The sequence below is a fragment of the Chionomys nivalis genome, chromosome X, assembly GCF_950005125.1.
Source record: "Chionomys nivalis chromosome X, mChiNiv1.1, whole genome shotgun sequence".
Classification (NCBI taxonomy): Eukaryota; Metazoa; Chordata; class Mammalia; order Rodentia; family Cricetidae; genus Chionomys; species Chionomys nivalis.
Genome location: NC_080112.1, coordinates 59949667 through 59960617, shown reverse-complemented (window position 1 = coordinate 59960617; position 10951 = coordinate 59949667). Strand labels below are relative to the sequence as shown.

At 36.4% G+C, this 10951-nt stretch overlaps 1 non-coding gene and 1 pseudogene across 1 annotated transcript; one reads left to right on the top strand and one right to left on the bottom strand.

The window, feature by feature from the left end:
* The first annotated feature begins 6960 nt into the window (after nucleotides 1–6960).
* Nucleotides 6961–8106, top strand: LOC130868110 (alcohol dehydrogenase class-3-like; annotated as a pseudogene).
* A 1851-nt stretch (nucleotides 8107–9957) lies between these two features.
* Nucleotides 9958–10064, bottom strand: LOC130868692 (U6 spliceosomal RNA). The gene has a single exon (XR_009056527.1). It is a non-coding gene; the product is annotated as a U6 spliceosomal RNA (small nuclear RNA).
* Nucleotides 10065–10951: the final 887 nt, after the last annotated feature.

Here is a 10951-nt window from a genome sequence, read left to right as displayed (position 1 = left end):
GAGGCAGGAGGATCTCTGTGAGTTCGAGACCAGCCTGGTCTACAAGAGCTAGTTCCAGGACAGGCTCCAAAAACTACAGAGAAACCCTGTCTCGAAAATCCAAAAAAAAAAAAAAAAAAAGAAACTACTAAATAAAGATATAACTGTACTTCTGCTAATTATTTACAGTTAAATACACATATAATGATCAGAGATTAGAGAAGACAGAAAATACTATTGGTTGACATGGCTAACAAAGAAAGGCTAAGTGGCAGCCCCAGAGGTAGTGTTGGCCTTGTAACAAGAGGTGGAAGAATGTTCAAGGAAGAAGGAGTAGTATCAGGAAAGACCTGGAGAATAAAAAATACCATGAAAGAGTTGGTTATTAGCAATATCACTGTGGCAAACTGAGTAAATTATGCTGCATATGATTTTAATACATTGTTTGGATGAACGCTTTGGTGGGAAAAATGAAAGCTTAGTTTAATAATTTAGATTTATTTTTTTTAAAGTAGATATTTTAAAATTTGTAGGTAAAATGGCCAGAATTTTAATACTAAAAATAAAAAACATGCTAAAATGGTAGGGAAAAAGTAATTTTATTTGTCACTATTTCAGTAAGTTTTAAATTGCGACAAGGTGGGAGAGACATTGGACTTTGTGTAAACACAGGGAAAACAGAAATGTATAGTTAAGGAGCAGCAGGGATGAGGGCCTGTTTTACAGATACTGTATAGAAGGCATCAAGGATAAGGGGATTTTAATGCAAGTGTTAGAACAACAACTCTTGTTACAACTGAACTAGAAAAACCAAAGACAGGAAACAAGAGCAGTAAGGCCTAGTTGAACAGAGGGCCCAGAGCAGCCTGTCTAAAGTTTGATCAAGGGAAAAAATCTGTCAGTGTGGTAAACTCTTTCATTAATTCTTGAGTTAGCCTTGACAGATTTGAAGTATTAGAGTAGTCTTCTCATTTAAAACATCTTTTATTCACAAATCAAATAAAAGAACTTGCATTGCTCCTGATAACAAACTTTATTGCTATAAATCCACTGACATCTCATTTCCTTTTGATACTATTATAGAGGCAAAAAGATGATGAATCATGAAAATGATGCTATTTTCTTGCATTATGAAGCAACTGCTAAATAAGGGCAGAGTGAAAGCAACCTTTTTCCAGATGTCTCATTGCCTTTTTAAGCCTGCATTATAAGTTTCTACAAAACGAATTGGAGAAGACCATAGAATACTAAACCACTAGGACTCCTACGAGCTAAATCCAAGACTTTCATCAGATTCAAAGACTTGGAGCCTGAAGATATGGAAGGTTTTAGAGGGACTCAGCAGGAATTATTGGAAGAAATTAGGACCATAATTACCCAGAATGAAGCCTACAGCTGCGACCAAGGAAATTTGTTTTATCATGAATATTTCAGACTCAATCACGCTTTCTAAGGTCACATAAACTCAACAGGGAGACACTTATGGTTATTGCATATACTGATCTGGCACATAATTAAATTTTCAAAAGTATAAGGCCATCAGATTACAGGTTCCTTAGGGAAACACACCCTTACTTAGTCTGTTGGATCACTGAATTCAATAGACATTGTCTTCTTTTGTTAATGCTCATTCCCTCAGCATTATTGAAAATTACATAATTTCAGATTCACAGGCACGGAAAACGGTGTGAAATACACTAAATTTTGTCTTCAGTGAGTTCATGAGTTAGCTTTATAGATAGACAATAGAGTAACCACAATATTATGTCATAACACATTATCTTAAGGACATGAAAAGCTAATTTCAAGAAAACAATCAAGGATTGTAGAGAGATTTATATGGGGGCAATTGATATTGGGAAATATAAAATCAGACAGCAGGAGTTAGAAAATAAAGTACATTTGCAGAAATTTCTGTTCAGAAATGGAAATATTTTACTGAAAATATTCTTCTATCATATAATATCATGATAACCACATTTTGCATTCCCTCCACTCTTTCCAGCTTCCACATACCTCCCCTCTCCTCCAGATACACTCTACCTCTATTTCCTTTGCAAAAAAGAGCAGGCCTCCAGTTGACTACAGACAAACAGGAACGAATACTAAGGAAACTCATTTTAAAAGATGAGTATGTGTACTGCAGGAGGCTGTATGTAACCTATTTAGATGGAGAAACAAAGGTTGTTGACATGCATTGATAAACCACATGTACCTGTGAGAAGGGAGAAATGGGATTCTGGGAAGAGGAACTACCATGATTTTGGGAAGATGATCATGATTTTGGAATTTATTCTAAAATCCCTGGAGAATCATTAAATGGTTTTAAGAAGTGTGAAGGTCCAACAAAGGCCAGTAGAGTGATTGTTTCAGTAATAACAAGTTTTGTATAATTGTGGTGACAGTTTAAACTAAGATAGAGACAGCAGATAAAGCCTAAAATTATTCTAGAGCAAGACATATAATATTGAAGATTATTTTGTGTGGTAACTTAAAGAGAAGACATACATAATGGAGACCAGATTTTTGACTTTTTGGCTTAAATCTTCATGTTATTTTACTAATGCTTAACTCATAAAAGATTACAAGAAGATAATTCTTTAGTATATCATAAATAATTTAGGACATACCACTGATCCGCTGAGACATATCTTCTATGGCTTGCTTTTACTTGTGCCATTTGAGATGGCATCTGCATAGTGTCCAATCTTCACCTGTAGAGTTTACCTTTTTGCTTTTATATGGACGTTCTATAGCACAGGGACCTCTTGTTAGCTCCACAATCAGAGAACTTAAGAAATCTAAGGAATAATCCAGGATATCCCATAGCCAGTGATGGATGGAAATGATAAAATGAATGTGCCTACTTTCCTTGCCTTCACTGGGGCTTTTCTGAGCTTTAGTTTGCACAATCCTTAGAGATCCTCTTGTTGAATGTATTTTCAAACGTGCATAACAGCAATCCTCTTTTAGTATATTACTGGATTTCTCATTTTCCCATTTCATTTTTTCTATTTCTTTGTTTGGGCTTCCTAGGTTCATCTCTCTCTGCTCTGGAATCCTTACAAGACTTTTGCATCTAGGGAATCATATCTAGTCCAAGGAGGAAATGATTAAATAATTTTTAAGACTTATTTAAGTGTATGACTGTTTTACCTGTATGAATTTCTGTATACCACATATGTGCATTGCCTGAAGAGACCAGAAGATATCATCGCATAACTTGGAATTGGAGTAACAGAGATTGTAAGCAGCCTTGTAGGTACTGTGAACAGAATCCATATCCTCTGCAAGAGAACCAGTACTCTTAAGCACTGAGTAATCTATCCTGTTCCAATTAAATAAACTAATTTTGAGTTTAAAAGTTTATTTAATTTTACTTTGTACACATTGTGTTTTGTCTGCATGCATGTTTGTACACTATGTGTGTAACATGAAGGGCCAGGCCTACTTGTTTGGGTTTCTGGTCCTGCCCAGTAGCCCCAGCTGTTTAGTCCCTGAGAAAAATCACACAAAGATCTCTGTAAGTTATAAAGCTGATTTGGCCCATTAGCTCTAGCCTCTCATTGGCTAACTCTTACATCTTTTTAACCCATTTTTGTGATCTATGTTATCCATGTGGCTCAGTACCTTTTTTCAGTGGGGCAGATCACATCTTGCTGCTTTGGTGGTCTGGGCAGGAGTGGGAGGAATCAACTTCCTCCTTCCCAGAATTCTCTTGTTCTCATTACATCATTTCTACTTCCTGCCTGGTTTTCATGCCTATATTTCCTGCCTGGCCAATCAGCGTTTATTTATAACATGATTCACAGAATACAGACAATTCTTCTGCACCACTTCCCCCTCTTTTTAAAAAAAAAAAAAAAAAAGAAAATATCCATAGTCCATTTTTTGGGAATGTGGGCATAGTATTCCAGGCTACTTCCAGCTGGTTGGGGGTGCTGATAATCTTATGGGGACCTAAAGAAAATTTAAAGTTTTGATTAAGTCCTGAATGAAGTATCCTGTGAGTCTTGATCATCTCAAGCAGCAGTCTTGAACCTGTTCTGGATGAAGAACTCAGACATCTGGGACATCTATTCCTGCTGGAGATTTCTCAGGTGGTCTTCCTTGATCAAAGCTGATTTTTCTTAACTGTGAATAAATCCACAGCCTCTCATTTTCTGTGGAAAGAAAAGCAAAATCTCTCCTCCAAAGTAACATACCTTTTGACTTTAATTTTAAAGTCAAGGTATTTTTAAAATACCTGTCTTGGATTAATTCTGCAGCATTTATAAGCAAATATCTTTTAGCAGCTGTTGCTCCTTCCTCAGCATTCAAATAATTCAAAGAGAGCATAATAACATACAGTATCAAGATTCTCTGTGTATTTTCCATCTTTACGTGGCTTTATTTTAACCTCTATTTCATTTATTTTTACTTTTAACTTTTGACTTTTTGAGACAGGTTTTCTGTATATCTTTGTCCTGGAATTCCCTCTGTAAACCAGGCTATCTTTGAACTCACAGAGATTTGTCTGTCTCTGCCTCCCAGGCTACTCTATTTCTTTCTTTCTTTCTTTCTTTCTTTCTTTCTTTCTTTCTTTCTTTCTTTCTTTCTTTCTTTCTTTCTTTCTTTCTTTCTTTCTTTCTTTCTTTTAGAACTTTAATCTTTAGCCTGTATATATTTTTAACACACTGTAAACCATTTACCATTTAGATGTTTTTTTTTTTCTCATTGAATCTCTCTGTACTGTATATCTCTCTTTTTATGACCACATGGATCTTTAATTTGCTAAGGAATATGAAGAAGTTTTTTTGCCACAACTCTATGGCATTTTAAGGTCCTTGCCAGGAAGCAAGCTGCAATTGTGTGTCCATGAACAACAGTCAAAAGCTCCTATGGGGTTTTCTTGCCAGAAACCAAGCTGCAACATTGTTTCCATAGCTCCATAGTCTGGACCACCTGCTTGAAAGAGTCAGAGTATTCCCTGGCAGGAAGGCCCAGAAAGCCTGAATTTTAAAACAGCTCATGTTTTTTCCTGCTATTGCTGAAAAACAAAATGCTTTATTCTAGTCTTTCTCAAGCTTTCTCAGGATTTATGTGGATGCAGTTATCCACGTGGGCGCCATTCTGTAACATGAGTGGGGATCCTGTTTGTTGTTGTTTTTGTCCCCCCCATACCCCACAACTGTTTAGCCCCAAAGAAAATCACACATAGGTCTCCATAAATTATAACCTGACTGGCCCATTAGCTCTAGCCTCTCATTGGCTAACTCTTACATCTTTTTAACCCATTTTTCTGATCTATGTTTTCCATGTGGCTCAGTACCTTTTTTCAGTGGGGCAGATCACATCCTGCTGCTTTGGTGGTCTGGGCAGGAGTGGAGGAATCAACTTCCTCCTTCCCAGAATTCTCCTGTTCTCATTACATCATTTCTACTTCTTGTCTGGTTTTCCCACCTATATTTCCTGCCTGGACAATCAGCATTTATTTATAACATGATTGACAGAATACAGACAATTCTCCAGCACTATCTGCATGACTGGTACTCATCAGAGGCCAGAAAAGGGTGTCGAGTACTCTGAAAATGGAGTTAAAGACAGTTGTTAGCCCCCATGTGGGAAATGAAAATCAAACTTATGTCCTTTGGAGGAGCAACAAGCTGTCCTACCCACTAAGCTATATCTTCAGCCTCAATAAATAATTTTACAGGTAAAACTTGTTTTAATAAGTAAAAAGGAAATACACAATAAAATAAATGCAAACTAATTCTGAGAATTATAGGATTTTATCTTTTCAGAAAGGCTAAGGTAAAGAAAAATAAATGCACATGAATGTTGCTTCATGAAATCTAATAATCTTTTCAAATGATAGAGAACAGAAATCTCATCACCATACACCAAACAAAGACTATGAAAATAATTTTGCTTTCCTAATTACTTACCCTGAGCCAGCTAACACTCATCTTCCCATTCATCAGAGTGTCCTGCTAGCAGCTGCTGTATTCAAGGTGGAGTGATTAAGCCCAAAACCAATGGAAAAAAGTAAAGAAAGTTACCTCTATAGACATTCTATTTTAGTTCACTTTCCATCTCATTGAAGAACAAGTAACATTTTATCTTTTGCCAATTGATATATCAAGCTTAACTTCAGTAAATTCTTAATTATTTTCTACAAAAGTCATACCTCTCACTTGCAAGGTCAAAGAAAGCATGCTCTCATGAGACTTGATGATATGACACATTCAGTATTCATCTGAAATTACTCTTGGTTTTTAGGTAAAAGACAGACATGAAGTATCATAAATAAAGAAAAAATTAAAATAAGCATAAATAATATGATTATCTGATCCTCATTCCGATTTGGTTTCTTACAACCATCATGTTGAAGGTATGTTCTTCCAGCTTTTTCACATGCAAAACAAAGTTGCTACTATGAACACAAACAATTAAATTGCACCGAAGATATGCATGAAGTATGCATCAATGCACAACTAAAAATAGTAACATTTGACCAGGTACTTAGGAGAGGAGACCATGTCTTGAGTTCAAGGCCAGCCTGGCTATATAGGAAGATACTGTTTCAAAGAAAGGTTTTCTAATGTTTCTTGAATTTATGCAAAACTACTTAGATTTATACTATTTTAAGTTCTATAAATATATGAGAAACAGAATTAATTCAATAACGTTTGCTTTTTGGTTTTTTAAAAAAATATTTTAGTACCTGTTGTGGTAGTGCATGTCGGTAGGATTTGATGAAGAAGGCAGAGGCAGGAGGATCACAAGTTCGAGGCCAGCCTGGGCTACACACTTTAAAAAAAAAGGACACACAGACCCCTGCCACCTACTCATGCCACCTCTGCATCATAGCTCCGCCCCCGCACTCAGCCCTGCCCCTCACGCTGCCTCTGCTTCATAGCTCTGCCCTGCACTCGGCCCCGCCCCTCACGCACGACCAGCCCATACCCGGGATCCGCTAGACTTGTTGCTTGAAATTCAGCTCAGGAACCCCAACTTGCGGACATGGTGAATCAGGTGATCAGATGCAAGGCTGCAGTCGCCTCTGAAGTTGGAAAGCCTCTCTCCATAAAAGAAATCGAAGTAGCACCTCCCAAGGCTCATGAAGTTCGAATTAAGATCATCGCCACCGCCGTTTGCACGCAGATGCCTATACCCTGAGTGGAGCTGATCCTGAGGGGTGTTTCCCAGTGATCTTGGGACATGAAGGCTCTGCGATTGTGGAAAGTATGGGTGAAGGGGTCACTAAGGTGAAGGCAGGTGACACTGTCATCCCACTTTACATCCCACAGTGTGGAGAATGCAAATTTTGTGTGAATCCTAAAACAAACCTTTGCCAGAAGGTATGAGTCACTCAGAGGAAAGGATTAATGCCAGATGGCACTAGTATATTTACCTGCAAAGAAAGTCTATTTTTCATTTCATGGGAACCAGCACATTTTCTGAGTACACAGTTGTGGCTGACATCTCCGTTACTAAAATTGATCCTTCAGCACCTTTGGATAAAGTCTGCCTTCTTGGGCATGGCACTTCAACTGGCTATGGTGCTGCTGTGAACACTGCCAAGGTGGAACCTGGTTTTACCTGTGCCATCTTTGGCCTGTGAGGAGTTGGATTGGCAGTGATTATGGGCTGTAAAGTAGCTGGTGCATCCCGGATCATTGGTATTGACATCAGTAAAGATAAATTTGCAAAGACCAAAGAATTTGTAACCTCTGAATGTACTAAACCCCAGGATTTCAGTAAACCCATCCAGGAAGTACTCACTGAGATGACAGATGGGGGAGTAGATTACTCTTTCGAGTGCATCGGCAATGTGAAGGTCATGAGAGCAGCCCTCAAGGTGGCGCACAAAGGCTGGGGAGTCAGTGTGGTGGTTGGCATAGCTGCTTCAGGTGAAGAAATCGCCACTCACCAATTCCAGCTGGTGACAGGATGCACATGGAAAGGCACTCCTTTGGGGGATGAAAGAGAGTAGAGAGTGTCCCAAAGCTGGTGTCTGAATATATGTCAAAAGAGATAAAAGTTGACGAATGTGTAACTGACACTCTATCCTTCGACCAAATTAAGAGAGGCTTCCACCTGACGTACTCAGGGAAAAGCATTCGAACCGTTCTAAAGATGTAAGTTCAGAAGAGAACACTGTCCATCCTGTACTTTCTTCTGTGATGGGATGAGACAGACTGACAGATCTGCTTCAGAAACTACTAGGAATGTGTGTAATTGAGGACAAGGCAAATAATCACAAGTCAGGTTTTTTAAACTCTCCATGTAAATTAATGCTGCTCAGGACATATTTTAACATAATAAAAATACTTTCTACATAAAAAATTAGTATACGTTAAATTAATTTTTGCTGCATACAAAGTATTATTTTTCTGATATATTATACTTTTCATATATGTATCATTGTTTTCTTCTTTCAAAATATTATTTATTATTATTGTGTGTGAAAAAACACACAGAAATGTAACATGAGGACCTGCTTGTTGGAGTTTCTGTCCTGCCCAGTTCCCGCATTCATTAAGTCCCAAGGAAAATCACACAGAGAGGTCTACATCAGTTATAAACTGATTGGCCCATTAGCTCAGGCTTCATATTAGCTCTTATAACTTATATTAGCCCATTATTCTTATCTATATTAGTCACATGGCTCAACACCTTTTTCATCAGGGCAGGTCACAACCTGCTTCTTCAGTGTCTGGACAGAACTGTGGGAAGAGCTTCCTTTTTTCCAGAATACTCCTGTACTCATTGCCCTACCTCTACTTCCTGTCTGGTTGTCCTGCCTATACTTCCTGCCTGGCTACTAGCCAATCCGTGTTCATTTAAAACATGATTGACAGAATACAGACAATTCTCCACACCACAGAAAGAGAAAGAGATATGGATTTTGTGTATATATTACCTTGAGAAAATCATAGACCAACTTTAATGGAGTGGGTTCTCCCCTTCTACCTTTCCATGAGCTCCATGGATCCAACTCAATTCACCAGCAAAAATAACTCTTCAAACATGAGATATGGCAGAAATTAATGTTTTGAATTTTCCTTGTCTTAGGTGGGAAATATTTTGACTACCATTCTAGCAATGAGCATGGAAGGGAAGAGAAAGAACTTTCTTTGAAAGCAAATAAAGAAATGATTTTTGGTTTATTAAGCTAGAGAAGATAAATCAATGTTTGAAAATGGTCTGAATAATGTTGTTCTTGTTAGCAATAAGAGTTAGTATGGGAAATATTTTGAACAGCACTTTATTAACTTAATTTTCAAACCTTGAATTATTTGTTTTGAACCAATTCTATATTATATCCTATAAAAATTTGAACCTAAAAAAAGGAAAAATGATTACTGGGAAAATACCACTATTAATATTTCGGGATCATGTGATATATTCATGTGATACTGTTTCAGTCTTATGAGGAGTGCCCCTACTGATTTCCATAATGAATGTACTAGTTTACATCCTACCAGGTGTGCATAAGGGTTTCCTTTTGTTCAAATCCTCACTATTACTTAATTGGCTTCTTAATGACTGTCATTATGTGTAGAATGAGATAGAATTACAATATCATTTTAATTTGGATTTCCTTGATAATTATTGATGTTGGACATTTTTCACATATTAATTACCCATTTGTAAAAACTTGGTGCTTTTTTCAAACTTCCTTTTTACTTAACCTTTTTGTTTTACATCATGCATCTCAACCCCAATTATTTCTTGTCCCTTCATATTTCCTCATTGCCATTGTAAACTCACATACACAAAGTAAAATAAAATAAAATTTAAGAGAAAAAAGAAAAAAAAGAAAGACTCATCATGAAAGCTGTAGTGTGACATAGTGAGTCATGCATTATCCTCTTTTACCCATATGTCTTTGTGTGCAAGTGTTAGTTGCAAAGAGTCATTGGTCTGGTTTGAGGCCTCTGGTTTCTGCTAAACTATTAATGCTAGGACCTCACTGGGACTCCTCTTAGAAAAACTATGGAACACCTCACAAATTTATGTGTCATCTTTGTTCAGGGACAATACTAATATTCTTTACATTATTCTGATTTTAGTATATGTGATGCTGAAGTGAGCACCATACTTTATGTTTTAAGAAATAGCTTCTCATTTCATTCAATCATTTGTTGACTAGTTTGTTTTAATGACTTCATATTAATGCGTCATAGAGGTACTAGCACATCTAGGTATATTGCAACATTATTCATGATAGGGAAGCCTTAAAAATAGTGCCTATTGGTATAAGAATGGATGAAAAAAATTAATATAATCATTATCTATCTATATATACATACATATACATTTTAGCCATAAAGAAGAATCATATTATGTAAGTTTAAGCAAAGTATATGCAATTGTTGATTAAATCAATCTCACAAGAACAAATATCACATTTTGTTTCACTTGTAAGTATTATAATTATATGAATATATAAAATAATTTATATAGATATGACTTGAAAGTAAAAGAAAAATTGACCAGGAGAACAAAAAGAAGCAATAACAGATGAGAGGGCCAGAAAGGGGAAAATAGCAGGAAATAGTAGGGATATGCTCAAAGTACTATGCATTTGGATAATAGCAAATATATATTTAATGCTATATACCAAAATATATTTATAATTGGTTTTTATCTATCCAAGTTTCATGAACAGTTAAAAAGTAAAACAGAACAATTTAAAAATGAAAAGACAAGAATTAATTTTTCCCTTTGTTATTTACATTTTTAAACAAAATATTTTTATCATGTTCATTACCCTCGCCTGATTCCTTCTAGATCTTCTGCTGTTCTGGTATATTAGTTAAAGATGTGTTACATTCTTCTATGCTGTGGAATATTTGTTTAATGATGGAAAGATGTGCTGCATTATTTTATACTACATTTGTTTAACTCCATGAAACTGTGTTTCTTTGCCGCCTAAAACAACTGATTGGTCTGAAAAAGCAAGGCAGGAGAAAGAAATAGT